The sequence below is a fragment of the Pseudophryne corroboree genome, chromosome 2, assembly GCF_028390025.1.
Source record: "Pseudophryne corroboree isolate aPseCor3 chromosome 2, aPseCor3.hap2, whole genome shotgun sequence".
Taxonomy (NCBI): domain Eukaryota; kingdom Metazoa; phylum Chordata; class Amphibia; order Anura; family Myobatrachidae; genus Pseudophryne; species Pseudophryne corroboree.
In genome coordinates this window covers 1038617291-1038644460 of record NC_086445.1, presented here as the reverse complement: position 1 = coordinate 1038644460, position 27170 = coordinate 1038617291, and the positions used below count along the sequence as shown (strand labels likewise).

At 48.5% G+C, this 27170-nt stretch overlaps 1 protein-coding gene across 3 annotated transcripts in view; it reads left to right on the top strand.

Annotated features, from left to right (window-relative positions):
- ATP6V1A (ATPase H+ transporting V1 subunit A) overlaps positions 1-27170 on the top strand; it is a 54095-nt gene that overhangs the window by 10241 nt on the left and 16684 nt on the right. For 2 of the 3 annotated variants that reach the window (XM_063956795.1, XM_063956797.1), the window contains one exon: positions 23439-23484. The gene's annotated coding sequence lies outside the window, so the exon portion shown is untranslated. The remainder of the gene's footprint in view (positions 1-23438; positions 23485-27170) is intronic. The other variant, XM_063956798.1, reaches the window with a different exon arrangement.

The window sequence follows — 27170 nt, the reverse complement described above, 5'->3', positions numbered from 1 at the left end:
GTGACTGTGTTTCCCTGTATACAGGTGCCTGTTTCCTATGCCCCTGGGGCAGCTGTGACTGTGTTTCCCTGTATACAGGTGCCTGTTTCCTACGCCTCGGGGCAGCTGTGACTGTGTTTCCCTGTATACAGGTGCCTGTTTCCTACGCCTCGGGGCAGCTGTGACTGTGTTTCCCTGTATACAGGTGCCTGTTTCCTACGCCTCGGGGCAGCTGTGACTGTGTTTCCCTGTATACAGGTGCCTGTTTCCTATGCCCCTGGGGCAGCTGTGACTGTGTTTCCCTGTATACAGGTGCCTGTTTCCTACGCCTCGGGGCAGCTGTGACTGTGTTTCCCTGTATACAGGTGCCTGTTTCCTACGCCTCGGGGCAGCTGTGACTGTGTGATGAAATTGCAGCCATCGTTCTCTTGTCTGATACTGGTTACTGCAGATTGGTGTATTTCCCCTGTATGTTCTGTGTGTGCAGAATGTTTTATGTCTCCGTTCCACCTCTCATCAGCGCAGCTGACTCTGCAAGCTGTTCCTGACACCATTTACAAAGAGTCTTCATTTGTGGAAAATGAAGGGAGAACAAATGAGAAAAAGCAGAAATTGGGCCAGGGGAAAAACAAGGGCGTTCCTTTAACATTTTGAATAACATACACTCCAGCTGCTGTGGAACTACACATCCCAGCATGTCCTGCCACAGTCTAAACAGGATCTAACGGCAACACTGTGGCAGGGCATGTTGGGATGTGTAGTTCCACAGCAGGTGGAGTGCCGCAGGTTACTGTACTATAGTATATATTGTAATGTTATTCATAACGGCCCCCAGACCACATTAAGACAAGATAGGGGTCTGGCTCCTTAGTGGTATAGGGACACCGTGGCTGATCCTGTGTATGGGATGGGGGGTACGTTGTGATGGGCAGTGCCCGGGAGTAATTAGTCACCTGGGTGGATGATTATAAATCCTAGTCTCCGTACAGCTGATATAATGCCCATCTGACATTGACCGGGCCACAGTCACGCAGCAAGGTCACGTCCGGATCACCCTCCTGGGCGGTCCCTGGTGCCCCTGGGATGGAGGGACTGACAGTGCTGCAGCATCACCCAGCTTCCTCTTTCAGCCTGGAAACTCTGTGACTCACCAGAAGGCTGGAGGTGACCGCGCTGCTCTGATTGTGCAGGAGCTGCAGTCTCTGGTGGTGAGGTGTGTAATCTGTGTGCATGGATTCATGTGTCTGTATACTGTATACTGATGGAGCTGCAGTCACTGGTGGTGAGGTGTGTAATCTGTGTGCATGGATTCATGCGTCTGTATACTGTATACTGATGGAGCTGCAGTCTCTGGTGGTGAGGTGTGTAATCTGTGTGCATGGATTCATGTGTCTGTATACTGTATACTGATGGAGCTGCAGTCTCTGGTGGTGAGGTGTGTAATCTGTGTGCATGGATTCATGCGTCTGTATACTGTATACTGATGGAGCTGCAGTCACTGGTGGTGAGGTGTGTAATCTGTGTGCATGGATTCATGCGTCTGTATACTGTATACTGATGGAGCTGCAGTCGCTGGTAGTGAGGTGTGTAATCTGTGTGCATGGATTCATGCGTCTGTATACTGTATACTGATGGAGCTGCAGTCACTGGTGGTGAGGTGTGTAATCTGTGTGCATGGATTCATGTGTCTGTATACTGTATACTGATGGAGCTGCAGTCGCTGGGGGTGAGGTGTGTAATCTGTGTGCATGGATTCATGTGTCTGTATACTGTATACTGATGGAGCTGCAGTCGCTGGTAGTGAGGTGTGTAATCTGTGTGCATGGATTCATGTGTCTGTATACTGTATACTGATGGAGCTGCAGTCGCTGGTAGTGAGGTGTGTAATCTGTGTGCATGGATTCATGCGTCTGTATACTGTATACTGATGGAGCTGCAGTCACTGGTGGTGAGGTGTGTAATCTGTGTGCATGGATTCATGTGTCTGTATACTGTATACTGATGGAGCTGCAGTCGCTGGGGGTGAGGTGTGTAATCTGTGTGCATGGATTCATGTGTCTGTATACTGATGGAGCTGCAGTCACTGGTGGTGAGGTGTGTAATCTGTGTGCATGGATTCATGTGTCTGTATACTGTATACTGATGGAGCTGCAGTCTCTGGTGGTGAGGTGTGTAATCTGTGTGCATGGATTCATGTGTCTGTATACTGTATACTGATGGAGCTGCAGTCACTGGTGGTGAGGTGTGTAATCTGTGTGCATGGATTCATGTGTCTGTATACTGTATACTGATGGAGCTGCAGTCGCTGGGGGTGAGGTGTGTAATCTGTGTGCATGGATTCATGTGTCTGTATACTGTATACTGATGGAGCTGCAGTCACTGGTGGTGAGGTGTGTAATCTGTGTGCATGGATTCATGTGTCTGTATACTGTATACTGATGGAGCTGCAGTCTCTGGTGGTGAGGTGTGTAATCTGTGTGCATGGATTCATGTGTCTGTATACTGTATACTGATGGAGCTGCAGTCGCTGGTGGTGAGGTGTGTAATCTGTGTGCATGGATTCATGCGTCTGTATACTGTATACTGATGGAGCTGCAGTTGCTGGTGGTGAGGTGTGTAATCTGTGTGCATGGATTCATGTGTCTGTATACTGTATACTGATGGAGCTGCAGTCGCTGGTAGTGAGGTGTGTAATCTGTGTGCATGGATTCATGTGTCTGTATACTGTATACTGATGGAGCTGCAGTCGCTGGTGGTGAGGTGTGTAATCTGTGTGCATGGATTCATGTGTCTGTATACTGTATACTGATGGAGCTGCAGTCGCTGGTGGTGAGGTGTGTAATCTGTGTGCATGGATTCATGTGTCTGTATACTGTATACTGATGGAGCTGCAGTCGCTGGTGGTGAGGTGTGTAATCTGTGTGCATGGATTCATGCGTCTGTATACTGTATACTGATGGAGCTGCAGTCACTGGTGGTGAGGTGTGTAATCTGTGTGCATGGATTCATGCGTCTGTATACTGATGGAGCTGCAGTCGCTGGGGGTGAGGTGTGTAATCTGTGTGCATGGATTCATGCGTCTGTATACTGTATACTGATGGAGCTGCAGTCACTGGTGGTGAGGTGTGTAATCTGTGTGCATGGATTCATGCGTCTGTATACTGTATACTGATGGAGCTGCAGTCACTGGTGGTGAGGTGTGTAATCTGTGTGCATGGATTCATGTGTCTGTATACTGTATACTGATAGAGCTGCAGTCGCTGGTGGTGAGGTGTGTAATCTGTGTGCATGGATTCATGCGTCTGTATACTGATGGAGCTGCAGTCGCTGGGGGTGAGGTGTGTAATCTGTGTGCATGGATTCATGCGTCTGTATACTGTATACTGATGGAGCTGCAGTCGCTGGTGGTGAGGTGTGTAATCTGTGTGCATGGATTCATGCGTCTGTATACTGTATACTGATGGAGCTGCAGTCGCTGGTAGTGAGGTGTGTAAGCTCTGTGTGCATGGATTCATGCGTCTGTATACTGTATACTGATGGAGCTGCAGTCACTGGTGGTGAGGTGTGTAATCTGTGTGCATGGATTCATGTGTCTGTATACTGTATACTGATGGAGCTGCAGTCACTGGTGGTGAGGTGTGTAATCTGTGTGCATGGATTCATGCGTCTGTATACTGTATACTGATGGAGCTGCAGTCGCTGGTGGTGAGGTGTGTAATCTGTGTGCATGGATTCATGTGTCTGTATACTGATGGAGCTGCAGTCGCTGGTGGTGAGGTGTGTAATCTGTGTGCATGGATTCATGCGTCTGTATACTGTATACTGATGGAGCTGCAGTCGCTGGTGGTGAGGTGTGTAATCTGTGTGCATGGATTCATGCGTCTGTATACTGATGGAGCTGCAGTCGCTGGTGGTGAGGTGTGTAAGCTCTGTGTGCATGGATTCATGCGTCTGTATACTGTATACTGATGGAGCTGCAGTCGCTGGTGGTGAGGTGTGTAATCTGTGTGCATGGATTCATGCGTCTGTATACTGTATACTGATGGAGCTGCAGTCGCTGGTGGTGAGGTGTGTAATCTGTGTGCATGGATTCATGTGTCTGTATACTGTATACTGATGGAGCTGCAGTCGCTGGTGGTGGGGTGTGTAATCTGTGTGCATGGATTCATGCGTCTGTATACTGTATACTGATGGAGCTGCAGTCGCTGGTGGTGAGGTGTGTAATCTGTGTGCATGGATTCATGCGTCTGTATACTGATGGAGCTGCAGTCACTGGTGGTGAGGTGTGTAATCTGTGTGCATGGATTCATGCGTCTGTATACTGTATACTGATGGAGCTGCAGTCGCTGGGGGTGAGGTGTGTAATCTGTGTGCATGGATTCATGCGTCTGTATACTGTATACTGATGGAGCTGCAGTCTCTGGTGGTGAGGTGTGTAATCTGTGTGCATGGATTCATGTGTCTGTATACTGTATACTGATGGAGCTGCAGTCGCTGGGGGTGAGGTGTGTAATCTGTGTGCATGGATTCATGCGTCTGTATACTGTATACTGATGGAGCTGCAGTCGCTGGTGGTGAGGTGTGTAATCTGTGTGCATGGATTCATGTGTCTGTATACTGTATACTGATGGAGCTGCAGTCGCTGGTGGTGAGGTGTGTAATCTGTGTGCATGGATTCATGCGTCTGTATACTGTATACTGATGGAGCTGCAGTCACTGGTGGTGAGGTGTGTAATCTGTGTGCATGGATTCATGCGTCTGTATACTGATGGAGCTGCAGTCGCTGGGGGTGAGGTGTGTAATCTGTGTGCATGGATTCATGCGTCTGTATACTGTATACTGATGGAGCTGCAGTCACTGGTGGTGAGGTGTGTAATCTGTGTGCATGGATTCATGCGTCTGTATACTGTATACTGATGGAGCTGCAGTCACTGGTGGTGAGGTGTGTAATCTGTGTGCATGGATTCATGTGTCTGTATACTGTATACTGATGGAGCTGCAGTCGCTGGTGGTGAGGTGTGTAATCTGTGTGCATGGATTCATGCGTCTGTATACTGATGGAGCTGCAGTCGCTGGGGGTGAGGTGTGTAATCTGTGTGCATGGATTCATGCGTCTGTATACTGTATACTGATGGAGCTGCAGTCGCTGGTGGTGAGGTGTGTAATCTGTGTGCATGGATTCATGCGTCTGTATACTGTATACTGATGGAGCTGCAGTCGCTGGTAGTGAGGTGTGTAAGCTCTGTGTGCATGGATTCATGCGTCTGTATACTGTATACTGATGGAGCTGCAGTCACTGGTGGTGAGGTGTGTAATCTGTGTGCATGGATTCATGTGTCTGTATACTGTATACTGATGGAGCTGCAGTCACTGGTGGTGAGGTGTGTAATCTGTGTGCATGGATTCATGCGTCTGTATACTGTATACTGATGGAGCTGCAGTCGCTGGTGGTGAGGTGTGTAATCTGTGTGCATGGATTCATGTGTCTGTATACTGATGGAGCTGCAGTCGCTGGTGGTGAGGTGTGTAATCTGTGTGCATGGATTCATGCGTCTGTATACTGATGGAGCTGCAGTCGCTGGTGGTGAGGTGTGTAATCTGTGTGCATGGATTCATGCGTCTGTATACTGATGGAGCTGCAGTCGCTGGTGGTGAGGTGTGTAAGCTCTGTGTGCATGGATTCATGCGTCTGTATACTGTATACTGATGGAGCTGCAGTCGCTGGTGGTGAGGTGTGTAATCTGTGTGCATGGATTCATGCGTCTGTATACTGTATACTGATGGAGCTGCAGTCGCTGGTGGTGAGGTGTGTAATCTGTGTGCATGGATTCATGTGTCTGTATACTGTATACTGATGGAGCTGCAGTCGCTGGTGGTGGGGTGTGTAATCTGTGTGCATGGATTCATGCGTCTGTATACTGTATACTGATGGAGCTGCAGTCGCTGGTGGTGAGGTGTGTAATCTGTGTGCATGGATTCATGCGTCTGTATACTGATGGAGCTGCAGTCACTGGTGGTGAGGTGTGTAATCTGTGTGCATGGATTCATGCGTCTGTATACTGTATACTGATGGAGCTGCAGTCGCTGGGGGTGAGGTGTGTAATCTGTGTGCATGGATTCATGCGTCTGTATACTGTATACTGATGGAGCTGCAGTCTCTGGTGGTGAGGTGTGTAATCGGTGTGCATGGATTCATGTGTCTGTATACTGTATACTGATGGAGCTGCAGTCGCTGGGGGTGAGGTGTGTAATCTGTGTGCATGGATTCATGCGTCTGTATACTGTATACTGATGGAGCTGCAGTCTCTGGTGGTGAGGTGTGTAATCTGTGTGCATGGATTCATGTGTCTGTATACTGTATACTGATGGAGCTGCAGTCACTGGTGGTGAGGTGTGTAATCTGTGTGCATGGATTCATGTGTCTGTATACTGTATACTGATGGAGCTGCAGTCACTGGTGGTGAGGTGTGTAATCTGTGTGCATGGATACATGCGTCTGTATACTGTATACTGATGGAGCTGCAGTCGCTGGTGGTGAGGTGTGTAATCTGTGTGCATGGATTCATGTGTCTGTATACTGTATACTGATGGAGCTGCAGTCACTGGTGGTGAGGTGTGTAATCTGTGTGCATGGATTCATGCGTCTGTATACTGTATACTGATGGAGCTGCAGTCGCTGGTGGTGAGGTGTGTAATCTGTGTGCATGGATTCATGCGTCTGTATACTGTATACTGATGGAGCTGCAGTCGCTGGGGGTGAGGTGTGTAATCTGTGTGCATGGATTCATGCGTCTGTATACTGTATACTGATGGAGCTGCAGTCTCTGGTGGTGAGGTGTGTAATCTGTGTGCATGGATTCATGTGTCTGTATACTGTATACTGATGGAGCTGCAGTCTCTGGTGGTGAGGTGTGTAATCTGTGTGCATGGATTCATGTGTCTGTATACTGTATACTGATGGAGCTGCAGTCACTGGTGGTGAGGTGTGTAATCTGTGCATGGATACATGCGTCTGTATACTGTATACTGATGGAGCTGCAGTCGCTGGGGGTGAGGTGTGTAATCTGTGTGCATGGATTCATGCGTCTGTATACTGTATACTGATGGAGCTGCAGTCTCTGGTGGTGAGGTGTGTAATCTGTGTGCATGGATTCATGTGTCTGTATACTGATGGAGCTGCAGTCGCTGGTGGTGAGGTGTGTAATCTGTGTGCATGGATTCATGTGTCTGTATACTGTATACTGATGGAGCTGCAGTCACTGGTGGTGAGGTGTGTAATCTGTGTGCATGGATTCATGCGTCTGTATACTGTATACTGATGGAGCTGCAGTCGCTGGTGGTGAGGTGTGTAATCTGTGTGCATGGATTCATGCGTCTGTATACTGTATACTGATGGAGCTGCAGTCGCTGGGGGTGAGGTGTGTAATCTGTGTGCATGGATTCATGCGTCTGTATACTGTATACTGATGGAGCTGCAGTCGCTGGTGGTGAGGTGTGTAATCTGTGTGCATGGATTCATGTGTCTGTATACTGTATACTGATGGAGCTGCAGTCGCTGGTGGTGAGGTGTGTAATCTGTGTGCATGGATTCATGCGTCTGTATACTGATGGAGCTGCAGTCGCTGGGGGTGAGGTGTGTAATCTGTGTGCATGGATTCATGCGTCTGTATACTGTATACTGATGGAGCTGCAGTCACTGGTGGTGAGGTGTGTAATCTGTGTGCATGGATTCATGTGTCTGTATACTGTATACTGATGGAGCTGCAGTCTCTGGTGGTGAGGTGTGTAATCTGTGTGCATGGATTCATGTGTCTGTATACTGTATACTGATGGAGCTGCAGTCGCTGGGGGTGAGGTGTGTAATCTGTGTGCATGGATTCATGCGTCTGTATACTGTATACTGATGGAGCTGCAGTCACTGGTGGTGAGGTGTGTAATCTGTGTGCATGGATTCATGTGTCTGTATACTGTATACTGATGGAGCTGCAGTCGCTGGGGGTGAGGTGTGTAATCTGTGTGCATGGATTCATGCGTCTGTATACTGTATACTGATGGAGCTGCAGTCACTGGTGGTGAGGTGTGTAATCTGTGTGCATGGATTCATGTGTCTGTATACTGTATACTGATGGAGCTGCAGTCACTGGTGGTGAGGTGTGTAATCTGTGTGCATGGATTCATGTGTCTGTATACTGTATACTGATGGAGCTGCAGTCGCTGGTGGTGAGGTGTGTAATCTGTGTGCATGGATTCATGCGTCTGTATACTGTATACTGATGGAGCTGCAGTCGCTGGGGGTGAGGTGTGTAATCTGTGTGCATGGATTCATGCGTCTGTATACTGTATACTGATGGAGCTGCAGTCGCTGGTGGTGAGGTGTGTAATCTGTGTGCATGGATTCATGTGTCTGTATACTGTATACTGATGGAGCTGCAGTCACTGGTGGTGAGGTGTGTAATCTGTGTGCATGGATTCATGCGTCTGTATACTGTATACTGATGGAGCTGCAGTCACTGGTGGTGAGGTGTGTAATCTGTGTGCATGGATTCATGCGTCTGTATACTGTATACTGATGGAGCTGCAGTCGCTGGTGGTGAGGTGTGTAATCTGTGTGCATGGATTCATGTGTCTGTATACTGTATACTGATGGAGCTGCAGTCACTGGTGGTGAGGTGTGTAATCTGTGTGCATGGATTCATGCGTCTGTATACTGTATACTGATGGAGCTGCAGTCACTGGTGGTGAGGTGTGTAATCTGTGTGCATGGATTCATGCGTCTGTATACTGTATACTGATGGAGCTGCAGTCTCTGGTGGTGAGGTGTGTAATCTGTGTGCATGGATTCATGCGTCTGTATACTGATGGAGCTGCAGTCACTGGTGGTGAGGTGTGTAATCTGTGTGCATGGATTCATGTGTCTGTATACTGTATACTGATGGAGCTGCAGGCCTTTTGGCATTTAGAAGACTACTCACCCATAGAGTGTAAGCTTGCGAGCAGGGCCTTCCTACCTCTGTCTGTCTGTCTGTTTTTACCCAGTTTTGTTCTATAATTGTTGTTCTAATTGTAAAGCGCAACGGAATATGCTGCGCTATATAAGAAACTGTTACTAAATAAATAATACTTCATTGCTGGATAAGAGAAGATAAGTATAGGGTGATCCACAAGACTTCTCTGTCCTGCAGTAATCACAGCCTTTCTCTCCTATAGCCTGCATGAGAAGAATGTACTTATTACTATGGGGGTCATTCCGAGTTGTTCGCTTGCTAGCTGCTTTTAGCAGCATTGCACACGCTAGGCCGCCGCCCTCTGGGAGTGTATCTTAGCTTAGCAGAATAGCGAACGAAAGATTAGCAGAATTGCGAATAGAAAATTCTTAGCAGTTTCTGAGTAGCTCGAGACTTACTCCTACACTGCGATCAGTTCAGTCAGTTTCGTTTCTGGTTTGACGTCACAAACACACCCAGCGTTCGCCCAGACACTCCCCCGTTTCTCCAGACACTCCTGCGTTTTATCCTGGCACGCCTGCGTTTTTCTGCACACTCCCAGAAAACGGTCCGTTTCCGCCCAGAAACACCCACTTCCTGTCAATCACACTACGATCACTACAACGATGAAAATTCTTCGTTCGGACGTGAGTAAATCTACTAAGTTTTGTGCTAAAATACCTAGCGAATGCGCACTGCGTACCATGCGCATGCGCTTTTTCACCTTAATCACTCCGTTGCGATAATCGGCAACGAGCGAACAACTCCGAATTACCCCCTATGGCTATAAATTACAGTACGTTCCACCAAGGAGGCTGGTGTCCCGCAGCCTGTGGTGCGGGGCTCCTCTGTGGAGGTCTGATGGTCTGTAGCGCATTTGGTACTCACTGCATTTGTTTTCTGCTCTCATAAGTGTCAATGAAAAGCAGCCTCTTCAATCCCCCCCCCCCCCGCCCCCACACACACCTTAGCTTTATTTGATTTATAGTTTGAATTTTATTTCATTCTTGCACTTTCAGATGTGGCAAACCTGTGTTGAGCAACTTATGTATTTTGTGCCATTGTCTAATTTGCAGCATGCTGGTGCTTTTAGTTCATCAGCAGTTATCAGTGCTCAGGATAAAGTCTATGCTGCTTATACCCTGCCTCTGGCTTACCCCCTCCCTGCTTATACCCTGTAGTGTGTGAAAGTCTGTCTGGCTTGGGGAGCTACATTCTGTTCTTACACAAGAGCTCCAGCCACCACCTCATACGGGAACATGTTCTGTTTCTTAGTATGAAACTGGAAGTTCTGCTCCTAGATCACAGTGCATGTAGGTGTCGTAATTCCCTCATGGTGTCACCCGGTCCCTGCCGGCGATGGTCCCGTACACACACACACACCAGCCGGTATATGCTGTATCCTCCACTTCCTGCCAGCGATGGCCTCGTACACACACACCAGCCGGTATATGCTGTATCCTACGGTCCCTGCCAGCGATGGCCTCGTACACACACACCAGCCGGTATATGCTGTATCCTCCACTTCCTGCCAGCGATGGCCTCGTACACACACACCAGCCGGTATATGCTGTATCCTCTGGTCCCTGCCAGCGATGGTCCCGTACACACACACCAGCCGGTATATGCTGTATCCTCCGGTCCCTGCCAGCTATGGCCTCGTACACACACACCAGCCGGTATATGCTGTATCCTCCGGTCCCTGCCAGCGATGGCCCCGTACACACACCAGCCGGTATATGCTGTATCCTCCGGTTCCTGACGGCGATGGCCTCGTACGTACACACACACACACCAGCCGGTATATGCTGTATCCTCCGGTCCCTGCCAGTGATGGCCTCGTACACACACACCAGCCGGTATATGCTGTATCCTCCGGTCCCTGCCAGCGATGGCCTCGTACACACACACCAGCCGGTATATGCTGTATCCTCCGGTCCCTGCCAGCGATGGCCTCGTACACACACACCAGCCGGTATATGCTGTATCCTCCGGTCCCTGCCAGCGATGGCCTCGTACACACACACACCAGCCGGTATATGCTGTATCCTCCGGTTCCTGCCAGCGATGACCCTGTACACACACACCAGCCGGTATATGCTGTATCCTCCGGTTCCTGCCGGCGATGGCCTCGTACGTACACACACACACACACACACACACACACACACACACCAGCCGGTATATGCTGTATCCTCCACTCCCTGCCAGCGATGGCCTCGTACACACACACCAGGCGGTATATGCTGTATCCTCCACTCCTTGCCAGCGATGGCCTCGTACACACACACCAGCCGGTATATGCTGTATCCTCCGGTCCCTGCCAGCGATGGCCTCGTACACACACACCAGCCGGTATATGCTGTATCCTCCGGTCCCTGCCAGGGACGACCCTGTACACACACACCAGCCGGTATAAGATGTAGGATGTATGGGGTTGTGTAGTTTGTGCTGTTTTAGTGTAGAGAATGTGGCTAAAGAACCACTGCTAATCCATGTCCTCATACAACATAACATATCCGGTGTGTACCTGCTGGGCCATATCTCAGGGGTGAGCAGCATTGCACGGTGTGGTAGTGTGCAGATGGGATGAGTAACACAAATCACACACACAGTAAATTATTGCACCACTGACCAGCTGCAGTGTCCGCACCCGATGTTAGGGTTAGGTCTAGGTTGGGTTAGGCTGCGGTTAGTGTTGGGCTTAAACTAACCGTGTACAGGAAATCCCATTGTCAACCTTCGCAATGTTCATATGTCCGTGTCAACCTTGTGTACATGTCGACATCATGTCTGGTATGGTCAGCTGGTGCTTGTCACTTGCGTCAGCCAGTTGCACAACTTGGGGGAATACAATTAGGTGTGAGTTTGGTCCCGTGAGCCCGATTCACACTGTGAATTGCAATTCAGTTCCAAACTCGCATTTGCTTTTCAGAGTAAATTCGGGTGTCTGTGTTCGCACCCCTGATGACTAATTAGCATTTGCAAGTTTTCGTGTTAGTGTGGTCGCACAATTATATTTCTCTGACGTCCTAGTGGATGCTGGGACTCCGTAAGGACCATGGGGAATAGCGGCTCCGCAGGAGACAGGGCACAAAATAAAAGCTTAAGGATCAGGTGGTGTGCACTGGCTCCTCCCCCTATGACCCTCCTCCAAGCCTCAGTTAGATTTTTGTGCCCGGCCGAGAAGGGTGCAATCTAGGTGGCTCTCCTGAGCTGCTTAGAATAAAAGTTTAGTTTAGGTTTTTTTATTTTCAGTGAGTCCTGCTGGCAACAGGCTCACTGCATCGTGGGACTAAGGGGAGAAGAAACGGACTCACCTGAGTGCAGAGTGGATCGGGTTTCTTAGGCTACTGGACATTAGCTCCAGAGGGACGATCACAGGTTCAGCCTGGATGGGTCACCGGAGCCGCGCCGCCGTCCCCCTTACAGAGCCAGAAGAGACGAAGAGGTCCGGTGAAATCGGCGGCAGAAGACATCCTGTCTTCAGTCTAAGGTAGCGCACAGCACCGCAGCTGTGCGCCATTGCTCTCAGCACACTTCACACTCCGGTCACTGAGGGTGCAGGGCGCTGGGGGGGAGCGCCCTGAGACGCAATATAACAATATACCTTAGGTGGCAAAAAGAATACATCACATATAGCTCCTGGGCTATATGGATGTATTTTAATCCCCTGCCATTTTTACACAAAAAAGCGGGAGATAAGGACGTCGTGAAGGGGCGGAGCCTATCTCCTCAGCACACAAGCGCCATTTTCCCTCACAGCTCCGCTGGAAGGACGGCTCCCTGACTCTCCCCTGCAGTCCTGCTTCAGAATCAGGGTAAAAAAGAGAAGGGGGGGCATTTTTGGCAGCAAATAACGATAATAACAGCAGCTATAAGGGAATAACACTTATATAAGGTTATCCCTGTATATATATATATATAGCGCTGGGTGTGTGCTGGCAGACTCTCCCTCTGTCTCTCCAAAGGGCTAAGTGGGGTCCTGTCCTCTATCAGAGCATTCCCGGTGTGTGTGCTGTGTCGGTACGCGTGTGTCGACATGTATGAGGAGGAAAATGATGTGGAGGCGGAGCAGTTGCCTGTGTTGGTGATGTCACCCCCTAGGGAGTCGACACCTGACTGGATAATTGTATTTAAACAATTAAGTGATAATGTCAGCAATTTGCAAAAAACTGTTGACGACATGAGACAGCCGGCAAATCAATTAGTGCCTGTCCAGGCGTCTCAGACACCGTCAGGGGCGCTAAAACGCCCGTTACCTCAGTGGGTCGACAAACCTTTCTGACACTACAAGTACCACAAAGAAGGGTATTATGTGGGGTGAGAAAAAACTACCAATAGTTTTTCCTGAGTCAGAGGAAATAAATGAGGTGTGTGAAAAAGCGTGGGTTTCCCCCGATAAAAAAACAGCTAATTTCTAAAAAATTATTAGCATTATATCCCTTCCCGCCGGAGGTTAGGGCGCGTTGGGAAACACCCCCTAGGGTAGATAAGGCGCTCACACGTTTATCTAAACAAGTAGCGTTACCGTCTCCTGATACGGCCACCCTCAAAGAACCAGCTGATAGAAGGCTGGAAAATATCCTAAAAAGTATATACACACATACTGGTGTTATACTGCGACCAGCAATCGCCTCAGCCTGGATGTGCAGTGCTGGAGTCGCATGGTCGGATTCCCTGACTGAGAATATTGATACCCTGGATAGGGACAATATTTTGTTAACTATAGAACATTTAAAGGATGCATTACTATATATGCGTGATGCACGGAGGGATATTTGCACCCTGGCATCAAGAGTAAGTGCTATGTCCATCTCTGCCAGAAGAGCGTTATGGACGCGACAGTGGTCAGGGGATGCGGATTCCAAACGGCACATGGAAGTATTGCCGTATAAAGGGGAGGAGTTATTTGGGGCTGGTCTATCGGACCTGGTGGCCACGGCAACGGCTGGAAAATCCACCTTTTTACCCCAGGTCACTCCACATTAGCAGAAAAAGACACCGTCTTTTCAAACTCAGTCCTTTCGTTCCCATAAGTACAAGCGAGCAAAAGGCCACTCTTTTCTGCCCCGGGGCAGAGGAAGAGGAAAAAGACTGCACCATGCAGCCGCTTCACAGGAGCAGAAGCCCTCCCCTGCTTCTGCCAAGTCTTCAGCATGACGCTGGGGCTTTACAAGCAGACTCAGATATGGTGGGGGCCCGTCTCAAGAATTTCAACGCGCAGTGGGCTCACTCGCAAGTGGATCCCTGGATTCTACAGGTAGTATCGCAAGGGTACAAACTGGAATTCGAGGCGTTTCCCCCTCGTCGGTTCCTGAAGTCTGCTTTACCAAAGTCTCCCTCCGACAGGGAGGCAGTTTTGGAAGCCATTCACAAGCTGTATTCCCAGCAGGTGATAATCAAGGTACCCCTCCTGCAACAAGGAAAGGGGTATTATTCCACGCTGTTTGTGGTACCGAAGCCGGACGGCTCGGTGAGACCAATTTTAAATCTGAAATCCTTGAACACTTACATAAAAAGGTTCAAATTCAAGATGGAGTCACTCAGAGCAGTGATAGCGAACCTGGAAGAAGGGGACTATATGGTGTCTCTGGACATCAAAGATGCTTATCTCCACGTCCCAATATACCCTTCTCACCAAGGGTACCTCAGGTTTGTAGTACAAAACTGTCATTATCAGTTTCAGACGCTGCCGTTTGGATTGTCCACGGCACCTCGGGTCTTTACCAAGGTAATGGCCGAAATGATGATTCTTCTACGAAGAAAAGGCATTTTAATTATCCCTTACTTGGACGATCTCCTGATAAGGGCAAGATCCAGGGAACAGTTAGAAGTCGGAGTAGCACTATCTCAGGTAGTGTTACGTCAGCACGGGTGGATTCTAAATATTCCAAAATCGCAGCTGATTCCAACGACACGTCTACTGTTCCTAGGAATGATTCTGGACACAGTCCAGAAGAAGGTGTTTCTCCCGGAGGAGAAGGCCAGGGAGTTATCCGAGCTAGTCAGGAACCTCCTAAAACCAGGCCAGGTCTCAGTGCATCAGTGCACGAGGGTCCTGGGAAAAATAGTGGCTTCTTACGAAGCGATTCCATTCGGAAGATTCCATGCAAGAACATTTCAGTGGGATCTACTGGACAAATGGTCCGGATCGCATCTGCAGATGCATCAGAGGATAACCCTGTCGCCAAGGACAAGGGTGTCTCTCCTGTGGTGGCTGCAGAGTGCTCATCTACTAGAGGGCCGCAGATTTGGCATTCAGGATTGGATCCTGGTAACCACGGATGCCAGCCTGAGAGGCTGGGGAGCAGTCACACAGGGAAGGAATTTCCAGGGCTTGTGGTCAAGCATGGAAACATCTCTTCATATAAACATTCTGGAACTAAGGGCCATTTACAATGCCCTAAGTCAAGCAAAACCTCTGCTTCAGGGTCAGGCGGTGTTGATCCAATCGGACAACATCACGTCAGTCGCCCACGTAAACAGACAGGGCGGCACGAGAAGCAGGAGGGCAATGGCAGAAGCTGCAAGGATTCTTCGCTGGGCGGAAAATCATGTGATAGCACTGTCAGCAGTGTTCATTCCGGGAGTGGACAACTGGGAAGCAGACTTCCTCAGCAGACACGACCTTCACCCGGGAGAGTGGGGACTTCACCCAGAAGTCTTCCACCTGATTGTAAACCGTTGGGAAAAACCAAAGGTGGACATGATGGCGTCACGTCTAAACAAAAAACTGGACAGATATTGCGCCAGGTCAAGGGACCCTCAGGCAATAGCAGTGGACGCTCTGGTAACGCCGTGGGTGTACCAGTCAGTGTATGTGTTCCCTCCTCTGCCTCTCATACCAAAAGTACTGAGAATCATAAGAAGGAGAGGAGTAAGAACTATACTCGTGGTCCCGGATTGGCCAAGAAGGACTTGGTACCCGGAACTTCAAGAGATGCTCACGGACGAACCGTGGCCTCTACCTCTAAGACAGGACCTGCTACTGCAGGGGCCTTGTCTGTTTCAAGACTTACCGCGGCTGCGTTTGACGGCATGGCGGTTGAACGCCGGATCCTGAGGGAAAAAGGCATTCCAGAAGAAGTCATTCCTACTCTGGTCAAAGCCAGGAAGGACGTAACCGCAAAACATTATCACCGCATTTGGCGTAAATATGTTGCGTGGTGTGAGGCCAAGAGGGCCCCTACAGAGGAATTTCAACTGGGTCGTTTCCTTCATTTCCTGCAAACAGGACTGTCTATGGGCCTAAAATTAGGGTCCATTAAGGTTCAAATTTCGGCCCTGTCGATTTTCTTCCAAAAAGAACTGGCTTCAGTACCTGAAGTTCAGACATTTGTAAAAGGGGTGCTGCACATACAGCCTCCTTTTGTGCCTCCAGTGGCACCTTGGGATCTCAATGTGGTGTTGAGTTTTCTAAAGTCACATTGGTTTGAACCACTTTCCACTGTGGACTTAAAATATCTCACATGGAAGGTGTCGATGCTGTTAGCCTTGGCTTCAGCCAGGCGTGTGTCAGAATTGGCGGCTTTATCATATAAAAGCCCTTACTTAAATTTTCATTCTGACAGGGCGGAATTGAGGACTCGTCCTCAATTTCTACCTAAGGTGGTTTCTGCATTTCACATGAACCAACCTATTGTGGTACCTGCGGCTACCAGGGACTTAGAGGACTCTAGGTTGCTTGACGTTGTCAGGGCCTTGAAAATATATGTTTCCAGGACGGCCGGAGTCAGAAAATCTGACTCGCTGTTTATCCTGTATGCACCTAACAAACTGGGTGCTCCTGCTTCTAAGCAGACGATTGCTCGTTGGATTTGTAGTACAATTCAGCTTGCACATTCTGTGGCAGGATTGCCACAGCCAAAATCTGTAAATGCCCATTCCACAAGGAAAGTGGGCTCATCTTGGGCGGCTGCCCGAGGGGTCTCGGCTTTACAACTTTGCCGAGCAGCTACTTGGTCAGGGGCAAACACGTTTGCTAAATTCTACAAATTTGATACCCTGGCTGAGGAGGACCTGGAGTTCTCTCATTCGGTGCTGCAGAGTCATCCGCACTCTCCCGCCCGTTTGGGAGCTTTGGTATAATCCCCATGGTCCTTACGGAGTCCCAGCATCCACTAGGACGTCAGAGAAAATAAGATTTTACTTACCGATAAATCTATTTCTCATAGTCCGTAGTGGATGCTGGGCGCCCATCCCTAGTGCGGATTGTCTGCAATACTTGTATATAGTTATTGTTAAAAAAAAAAAAAAAAAAAAATCGGGTTATTATTGTTGTGAGCCATCTTTTCAGAGGCTCCCTTGCGTTTATCATACTGTTAACTGGGTTCAGATCACAAGTTGTACGGTGTGATTGGTGTGGCTGGTATGAGTCTTACCCGGGATTCAATATCCTTCCTTATTATGTACGCTCGTCCGGGCACAGTATCCTAACTGAGGCTTGGAGGAGGGTCATAGGGGGAGGAGCCAGTGCACACCACCTGATCCTTAAGCTTTTATTTTGTGCCCTGTCTCCTGCGGAGCCGCTATTCCCCATGGTCCTTACGGAGTCCCAGCATCCACTACGGACTATGAGAAATAGATTTATCGGTAAGTAAAATCTTATTTTTTACTGTTGCAACAACAAGTACATCTCTGAAGTGTATAGACTAATCCATACAATGATTAAATAGTGACTAATACAAGATTACCGCTGTCACACGGCCGAGAGAGGGACACAGGGAATGCTTACTGGAGACCCGTGGACGGGATGCCGACTGTCACTATACCGACGGACGGATATTAACCACATCCTGGACAGGCGCTTCATGTGACTGTAATAGAACGTATAGAGATTACCTCTGCTGTTATACAGATGTCGCTGAGAGAGGGACACAGGGCAGACGCTTCATGTGACTGTAATAGAACGTATAGAGATTACCTCTGCTGTTATACAGATGCTGCTGAGAGATGGACACAGGGCAGACGCTTCATGTGACTGTAATAGAACGTATAGAGATTACCTCTGCTGTTATACAGATGCTGCTGAGAGATGGACACAGGAGCGAGAGGCTTCATGTGACTGTAATAGAACGTATAGAGATTACCTCTGCTGTTATACAGATGCTGCTGAGAGATGGACACAGGAGCGAGAGGCTTCATGTGACTGTAATAGAACGTATAGAGATTACCTCTGCTGTTATACAGATGCTGCTGAGAGATGGACACAGGGCAGACGCTTCATGTGACTGTAATAGAACGTATAGAGATTACCTCTGCTGTTATACAGATGCTGCTGAGAGATGGACACAGGGCAGACGCTTCATGTGGCTGTAATAGAACGTATAGAGATTACCTCTGCTGTTATACAGATGCCGCTGAGAGATGGACACAGGGCAGACGCTTCATGTGACTGTAATAGAACGTATAGAGATTACCTCTGCTGTTATACAGATGCTGCTGAGAGATGGACACAGGGCAGACTCTTCATGTGACTGTAATAGAACGTATAGAGATTACCTCTGCTGTTATACAGATGTCTCTGAGAGATGGACACAGGGTAGACTCTTCATGTGGCTGTAATAGAACGTATAGAGATTACCTCTGCTGTTATACAGATGCTGCTGAGAGATGGACACAGGGCAGACGCTTCATGTGACTGTAATAGAACGTATAGAGATTACCTCTGCTGTTATACAGATGCCGCTGAGAGATGGACACAGGGCAGACGCTTCATGTGACTGTAATAGAACGTATAGAGATTACCTCTGCTGTTATACAGATGCTGCTGAGAGATGGACACAGGGCAGACGCTTCATGTGACTGTAATAGAACGTATAGAGATTACCTCTGCTGTTATATAGACGCTGCTGAGAGATGGACACAGGACAGACGCTTCATGTGACTGTAATAGAACGTATAGAGATTACCTCTGCTGTTATACAGATGCTGCCGAGAGATGGACACAGGACAGACGCTTCATGTGACTGTAATAGAACGTATAGAGATTACCTCTGCTGTTATACAGATGCCGCTGAGAGATGGACACAGGGCAGACGCTTCATGTGACTGTAATAGAACGTATAGAGATTACCTCTGCTGTTATACAGATGCTGCTGAGAGAGGGACACAGGGCAGACGCTTCATGTGACTGTAATAGAACGTGTAGAGATTACCTCTGCTGTTATACAGATGCTGCTGAGAGATGGACACAGGGCAGAGGCTTCATGTGACTGTAATAGAACGTATAGAGATTACCTCTGCTGTTATACAGATGCTGCTGAGAGATGGACACAGGGCAGACGCTTCATGTGACTGTAATAGAACGTATAGAGATTACCTCTGCTGTTATACAGATGCTGCTGAGAGATGGACACAGGGCAGACGCTTCATGTGACTGTAATAGAACGTATAGAGATTACCTCTGCTGTTATACAGATGCTGCTGAGAGATGGACACAGGACAGACGCTTCATGTGACTGTAATAGAACGTATAGAGATTACCTCTGCTGTTATACAGATGCCGCTGAGAGATGGACACAGGGCAGACGCTTCATGTGACTGTAATAGAACGTATAGAGATTACCTCTGCTGTTATACAGATGCTGCTGAGAGATGGACACAGGGCAGACGCTTCATGTGACTGTAATAGAACGTATAGAGATTACCTCTGCTGTTATACAGATGCTGCTGAGAGATGGACACAGGGCAGACGCTTCATGTGACTGTAATAGAACGTATAGAGATTACCTCTGCTGTTATACAGATGCTGCTGAGAGATGGACACAGGGCAGACGCTTCATGTGACTGTAATAGAACGTATAGAGATTACCTCTGCTGTTATACAGATGCTGCTGAGAGATGGACACAGGACAGAGGCTTCATGTGACTGTAATAGAACGTATAGAGATTACCTCTGCTGTTATACAGATGCCGCTGAGAGATGGACACAGGACAGACGCTTCATGTGACTGTAATAGAACGTATAGAGATTACCTCTGCTGTTATACAGATGCTGCTGAGAGATGGACACAGGGCAGACGCTTCATGTGACTGTAATAGAACGTATAGAGATTACCTCTGCTGTTATACAGATGCCGCTGAGAGATGGACACAGGACAGACGCTTCATGTGACTGTAATAGAACGTATAGAGATTACCTCTGCTGTTATACAGATGCTGCTGAGAGATGGACACAGGGCAGACGCTTCATGTGACTGTAATAGAACGTATAGAGATTACCTCTGCTGTTATACAGATGCTGCTGAGAGATGGACACAGGACAGACGCTTCATGTGACTGTAATAGAACGTATAGAGATTACCTCTGCTGTTATACAGATGCCGCTGAGAGATGGACACAGGGCAGACGCTTCATGTGACTGTAATAGAATGTATAGAGATTACCTCTGCTGTTATACAGATGCCGCTGAGAGATGGACGCAGGGCAGACTCTTCATGTGGCTGTAATAGAACGTATAGAGATTACCTCTGCTGTTATACAGATGTCGCTGAGAGAGGGACACAGGGCAGACGCTTCATGTGACTGTAATAGAACGTGTAGAGATTACCTCTGCTGTTATACAGATGCTGCTGAGAGATGGACACAGGGCAGACGCTTCATGTGACTGTAATAGAACGTATAGAGATTACCTCTGCTGTTATACAGATGCTGCTGAGAGATGGACACAGGACAGACGCTTCATGTGACTGTAATAGAACGTATAGAGATTACCTCTGCTGTTATACAGATGCCGCTGAGAGATGGACACAGGGCAGACGCTTCATGTGACTGTAATAGAACGTATAGAGATTACCTCTGCTGTTATACAGATGTTGATGAGAGATGGACACAGGACAGACGCTTCATGTGACTGTAATAGAACGTATAGAGATTACCTCTGCTGTTATACAGATGCTGCCGAGAGATGGACACAGGACAGACGCTTCATGTGACTGTAATAGAACGGACAGCGATTACCTCTGCTGTTATATAGACGCTGCTGAGAGATGGACACAGGACAGAGGCTTCATGTGGCTGTAATAGAACGTATAGAGATTACCTCTGCTGTTATACAGATGTCGCTGAGAGATGGACACAGGGCAGACGCTTCATGTGACTGTAATAGAATGTATAGAGATTACCTCTGCTGTTATACAGATGCTGCTGAGAGATGGACACAGGGCAGACGCTTCATGTGACTGTAATAGAACGTATAGAGATTACATCTGCTGTTATACAGATGCTGCTGAGAGATGGACGCAGGACAGAGGCTTCATGTGACTGTAATAGAACGTATAGAGATTACCTCTGCTGTTATACAGATGCTGCTGAGAGATGGACACAGGGCAGACGCTTCATGTGACTGTAATAGAACGTATAGAGATTACCTCTGCTGTTATACAGATGCTGCTGAGAGATGGACACAGGAGCGAGAGGCTTCATGTGACTGTAATAGAACGTATAGAGATTACCTCTGCTGTTATACAGATGCTGCTGAGAGATGGACACAGGACAGACGCTTCATGTGACTGTAATAGAACGTATAGAGATTACCTCTGCTGTTATACAGATGCCGCTGAGAGATGGACGCAGGGCAGAGGCTTCATGTGACTGTAATAGAACGTATAGAGATTACCTCTGCTGTTATACAGATGCCGCTGAGAGATGGACACAGGGCAGACGCTTCATGTGGCTGTAATAGAACGTATAGAGATTACCTCTGCTGTTATACAGATGCTGCTGAGAGATGGACACAGGGCAGAGGCTTCATGTGACTGTAATAGAACGTATAGAGATTACCTCTGCTGTTATACAGATGCTGCTGAGAGATGGACACAGGACAGACGCTTCATGTGGCTGTAATAGAACGTGTAGAGATTACCTCTGCTGTTATACAGATGCTGCTGAGAGATGGACACAGGGTAGACTCTTCATGTGACTGTAATAGAACGTATAGAGATTACCTCTGCTGTTATACAGATGCCGCTGAGAGATGGACACAGGACAGAGGCTTCATGTGACTGTAATAGAACGTATAGAGATTACCTCTGCTGTTATACAGATGCCGCTGAGAGATGGACACAGGGCAGACGCTTCATGTGACTGTAATAGAACGTATAGAGATTACCTCTGCTGTTATACAGATGCCGCTGAGAGATGGACACAGGGCAGACGCTTCATGTGACTGTAATAGAACGTATAGAGATTACCTCTGCTGTTATACAGATGCCGCTGAGAGATGGACACAGGACAGAGGCTTCATGTGACTGTAATAGAACGTATAGAGATTACCTCTGCTGTTATACAGATGCCGCTGAGAGATGGACACAGGGCAGAGGCTTCATGTGACTGTAATAGAATGTATAGAGATTACCATGCTGCTGAGAGAGGGACGTTTGGACAGATCTTCCGGCTCTCCCCCTTCTCACAGCAATGTCACTGACTACGTCATTAGCGTTGGGCTGCGATATTCCCTGGTATGGAGCGGTCCGTACGGACATTGCAGAAGGAAATGCTGCTCATCTCTAAACTCCATGCTGCTTCTTCAATTCTATTTCTGGTTGCCAATCCCATCCCTTCTGCCGGGTGGGCATATATTATTCCAATGGAAGCAGCCACATGTGTCTATGCCAGTTGCTGTTTATCCATTTCCACATGGCCCGAGGTTGTCCCCCGCCTTCCTGTTAGGGTCCGGGAACAGAAGGGGTTAAAAGCTCCTCCCCACCCCTGCTACTGCCCTTATCCAGGTGAGACAGGTGACAGGGAATCCCCTGTGGAAGTGATGGTCACTGTTTGTTCCACAAAGTGTCATTGCTCCCCTAGAGAGAATGTGGATTGTGCGTACCCCCAGGACGGTTGCTGGGTCCTACAGAAGGATGGCGGCTCCCGGTTTTCCGTCACGCCACAATCTCCCAGCCAACATCTGGGTGTCCTGTTATTCCTAGTATTAGGCTGCAGAAAGAGATTTGCCAAACCAGCTTATTAAATAAATCTACATGTAACACCTTAGAGATACCTGAAGCATGAAAAGGGCCCAGAAGTTAGAATAAGGCCTCCGAGGATGAAGAAGTAATAGGTTATTTTACTAGCCAGAAGCCTATCGTCCTCCCATCTTTCCCTAATGTCTGCAGGGGACCCTCGGATGTTGCCATTAAGCCCAGACCTTATATTGCAAAGTCTAATACTGCACCCTGGCATTTGGCACCGGTCTCCGGTAGCCTGGATCGGGGGATCATCAGACTGTGAGACCCCTGGGTACATACAGTAATGCAAAATCCGCACCGACCAGGGGTAAGGTTCATAGTCACACAGAGCCCTACACTGATGGGTAGTCTCTGACCCCCACTGACAAAGCTGGCACAAGCTGTACGAGACTGCAGGGAAGTTCTGCTGAATTGTGGGGGTACAAATATCATTTTAGCTGGAGTAACCTTAAAATATCATTTATGGCAAACTGCGTCCTTTAATATCTTTTCTGTCTTCTCCCAGGTAGAGAGCGGAGATTCCCATCATTGGAACATAACCTCTGTCCCAGGTAAATCTATTGCTTCCTCCTATTTCCCTGCAGTGGGTGGCACAGGAGTATTGCGTGTGATTGCCCCATTACTGTGCACAATTATGCCCATATAGGGAGCAGGGTAATTAGTTGTACCAGTCCATCTGCAGATGTAGCATTTGGGGTTTGTTGCATGTGAATAGAGGGCTGCATTACTCAGGTGATTTTCCGGGATCATTGGGGGTCATTCCGAGTTGATCGCTCGCTAGCTACTTTTTGCAGCACTGCGATCAGATAGTCACCGCCCATGGGGGAGTGTATTTTACGCTTTGCAAGTGTGCGAACGCATGTGTAGCCGAGCGGTACAAAAAAAAGTTATTTGCAGTTTCTGAGTAGCTCTGGACTTACTGAGCCGCTACTTCAGTCTTTTTGGTCCCGGAATTGACGTCAGACGCCCGCCCTGCAAACGCTTGGACCCGCCTGCGTTTTTCCAACCACTCCCAGAAAACGGTCAGTTGCCACCCACAAACGCCCTCTTCCTGTCAATCTCATTTTGATCAGCTGTGTGAAAGGATTCTTCGTTAAATCCATCGCCCAGCAATGATCCACTTTGTACACGTGCGACGCGCCTACGCATTGTGGTGCATGCGCAGTAGTGACCTGATCGCTGCGATGCGAAAAACGTCAGAGAGCGATCAACTCAGAATGACCTCCATTGTTCCTAGAGATTTCCACACTTCCTCACGTCAGACTGCAGTTATGTCCGAGGCTGCATTACACATGTGCTGTGCGTGTGCTAGTAACTGCAGTTATGTCCGAGGCTGCATTACACATGTGCTGTGCGTGTGCTAGTAACTGCAGGTATGTCCGAGGCTGCATTACACATGTGCTGTGCGTGTGCTAGTAACTGCAGTTATGTCCGATGCTGCATTACACATGTGCTGTGCGTGTGCTAGTAACTGCAGGTATGTCCGAGGCTGCATTACACATGTGCTATACGTGTGCTAGTAACTGCAGGTATGTCCGAGGCTGCATTACACATGTGCTATACGTGTGCTAGTAACTGCAGTTATGTCCGAGGCTGCATTACACATGTGCTGTGCGTGTGCTAGTAACTGCAGTTATGTCCGATGCTGCATTACACATGTGCTGTGCGTGTGCTAGTAACTGCAGGTATGTCCGAGGCTGCATTACACATGTGCTATACGTGTGCTAGTAACTGCAGTTATGTCCGAGGCTGCATTACACATGTGCTGTGCGTGTGCTAGTAACTGCAGTTATGTCCGATGCTGCATTACACATGTGCTGTGCGTGTGCTAGTAACTGCAGGTATGTCCGAGGCTGCATTACACATGTGCTGTGCGTGTGCTAGTAACTGCAGTTATGTCCGAGGCTGCATTACACATGTGCTGTGCGTGTGCTAGTAACTGCAGGTATGTCCGAGGCTGCATTACACATGTGCTGTGCGTGTGCTAGTAACTGCAGGTATGTCCGAGGCTGCATTACACATGTGCTGTGCGTGTGCTAGTAACTGCAGTTATGTCTGAGGCTGCATTACACATGTGCTGTGCGTGTGCTAGTAACTGCAGTTATGTCTGAGGCTGCATTACACATGTGCTGTGCGTGTGCTAGTAACTGCAGTTATGTCCGAGGCTGCATTACACATGTGCTGTGCGTGTGCTAGTAACTGCAGTTATGTCCTATGCTGCATTACACATGTGCTGTGTGTGTGCTAGTAACTGCAGTTATGTCCTATGCTGCATTACACATGTGCTATGCGTGTGCTAGTAACTGCAGTTATGTCCGAGGCTGCATTACACATGTGCTGTGTGTGTGCTAGTAACTGCAGTTATGTCCGAGGCTGCATTACACATGTGCTGTGCGTGTGCTAGTAACTGCAGGTATGTCCGAGGCTGCATTACACATGTGCTGTGCGTGTGCTAGTAACTGCAGGTATGTCTGAGGCTGCATTACACATGTGCTGTGCGTGTGCTAGTAACTGCAGTTATGTCCGAGGCTGCATTACACATGTGCTGTGCGTGTTCTAGTAACTGCAGGTATGTCCGAGGCTGCATTACACATGTGCTGTGCGTGTGCTAGTAACTGCAGTTATGTCTGAGGCTGCATTACACATGTGCTGTGCGTGTGCTAGTAACTGCAGTTATGTCTGAGGCTGCATTACACATGTGCTGTGCGTGTGCTAGTAACTGCAGTTATGTCCGAGGCTGCATTACACATGTGCTGTGCGTGTGCTAGTAACTGCAGTTATGTCTGAGGCTGCATTACACATGTGCTGTGCGTGTGCTAGTAACTGCAGTTATGTACGAGGCTGCATTACACATGTGCTGTGCGTGTGCTAGTAACTGCAGTTATGTACGAGGCTGCATTACACATGTGCTGTGCGTGTGCTAGTAACTGCAGTTATGTCCGAGGCTGCATTACACATGTGCTGGGCGTGTGCTAGTAACTGCAGTTATGTCCGAGGCTGCATTACACATGTGCTGTGCGTGTGCTAGTAACTGCAGTTATGTCCGAGGCTGCATTACACATGTGCTGTGCGTGTGCTAGTAACTGCAGTTATGTCCGAGGCTGCATTACACATGTGCTATGCGTGTGCTAGTAACTGCAGTTATGTCCGAGGCTGCATTACACATGTGCTGTGCGTGTGCTAGTAACTGCAGTTATGTCCGAGGCTGCATTACACATGTGCTGTGCGTGTGCTAGTAACTGCAGTTATGTCCGAGGCTGCATTACACATGTGCTGTGCGTGTGCTAGTAACTGCAGTTATGCCCGAGGCTGCATTACACATGTGCTGTGCGTGTGCTAGTAACTGCAGTTATGTCCGAGGCTACATTACACATGTGCTGTGCTAGTAACTGCAGTTATGTCCGAGGCTACATTACACATGTGCTGTGCGTGTGCTAGTAACTGCAGTTATGTCTGAGGCTGCATTACACATGTGCTGTGCGTGTGCTAGTAACTGCAGTTATGTCTGAGGCTGCATTACACATGTGCTGTGCGTGTGCTAGTAACTGCAGTTATGTCTGAGGCTGCATTACACATGTGCTATGCGTGTGCTAGTAACTGCAGTTATGCCCGAGGCTGCATTACACATGTGCTGTGCGTGTGCTAGTAACTGCAGTTATGTCCGAGGCTGCATTACACATGTGCTGGGCGTGTGCTAGTAACTGCAGTTATGTCCGAGGCTGCATTACACATGTGCTGTGCGTGTGCTAGTAACTGCAGTTATGTCCGAGGCTGCATTACACATGTGCTGTGCGTGTGCTAGTAACTGCAGTTATGTCCGAGGCTGCATTACACATGTGCTGTGCGTGTGCTAGTAACTGCAGTTATGTCCGAGGCTGCATTACACATGTGCTGTGCGTGTGCTAGTAACTGCAGTTATGTCCGAGGCTGCATTACACATGTGCTGTGCGTGTGCTAGTAACTGCAGTTATGTCCGAGGCTGCATTACACATGTGCTGTGCGTGTGCTAGTAACTGCAGTTATGTCCGAGGCTGCATTACACATGTGCTGTGCGTGTGCTAGTAACTGCAGTTATGTCCGAGGCTGCATTACACATGTGCTGTGCGTGTGCTAGTAACTGCAGTTATGTCCGAGGCTGCATTACACATGTGCTATGCGTGTGCTAGTAACTGCAGTTATGTCCGAGGCTGCATTACACATGTGCTGTGCGTGTGCTAGTAACTGCAGTTATGTCCGA